This window comes from Grammomys surdaster, unplaced genomic scaffold, assembly GCF_004785775.1.
Source record: "Grammomys surdaster isolate TR1022 unplaced genomic scaffold, NIH_TR_1.0 134, whole genome shotgun sequence".
NCBI classification, from domain to species: Eukaryota; Metazoa; Chordata; class Mammalia; order Rodentia; family Muridae; genus Grammomys; species Grammomys surdaster.
The window spans coordinates 1,260,761-1,261,583 of record NW_021604592.1 but is presented as its reverse complement, the minus strand read 5'-3'; the positions used below and the strand labels follow the sequence as shown (position 1 = coordinate 1,261,583).

At 33.8% G+C, this 823-nt stretch overlaps 1 non-coding gene across 1 annotated transcript; it reads left to right on the top strand.

The window, feature by feature from the left end:
• The first annotated feature begins 298 nt into the window (after nucleotides 1-298).
• On the top strand, nucleotides 299-429 carry LOC114617140. The gene has a single exon (XR_003710744.1). It is a non-coding gene; the product is annotated as a small nucleolar RNA SNORA72 (small nucleolar RNA).
• Nucleotides 430-823: the final 394 nt, after the last annotated feature.

Below are 823 nucleotides of genomic sequence, written 5' to 3'. Positions count from 1 at the left end.
TACAAGGATTGTGATAAAGCATGGCCATCAATAATTACAATTTGCATCTTGTTAAAATGAGGCTGAATAGCAAACTGTAAAAAAATGTGTAAGTGTAAGATTTCTATGGATATTTGTACATTTAATACCTTGGTAGTTCAAATTATTCTTATAAAACAAAAACTTACTTTGCATTGTATTATTTGTGTAAAGCTTGCACATATATGCTTGTTATGAGCACCGAGCTGAATTGCATTCATTATTCCAACACAGACAGGACAAGCTAACTGCTCAGCAGAGCATTTTAAAAAGAAACACAACATGGATATTCTCCCTGTTCTGACTCTGTGATAATAAGGAAATGCTAAACAGTCGCTAAAGTAAGACCATGCATGTGTCTCACACCTACTTCTTTGCCTAGGCTGGGTTTTCTAAATGCTGATGACAGGTCTGATTTGATTGTTCTGTGTAATCATATGATGGCTAAGATTACAGTTTCTTTAACTGGCCTTAAGGAAATTGACATTACAGCTGCTGTAATAATTTGCGGATAATAAATTTTAATCTGCTTTCTTGTCTAGGGAACATGTGGCCATTTTGAGGAAATTTTGTGATTACCACTAGCCATTAAGTGAAATGTAAATCAACTGTTTTCATTTTCTAGGAAAAAAAGAAATATGAATTCTAAGAAGCTTTGGACATTTGAGTACCCTCTTAGCTTTGAAGATAACTTTTTCTTGGTGCTCTCTCTTGGCATTTCAACTTAGATTTCTGTGGTAAGCTCTTAAATTGTTTGTACCTCCAGGAAAACTCTATGGTTATACTTACAGTATTATTGTCATTT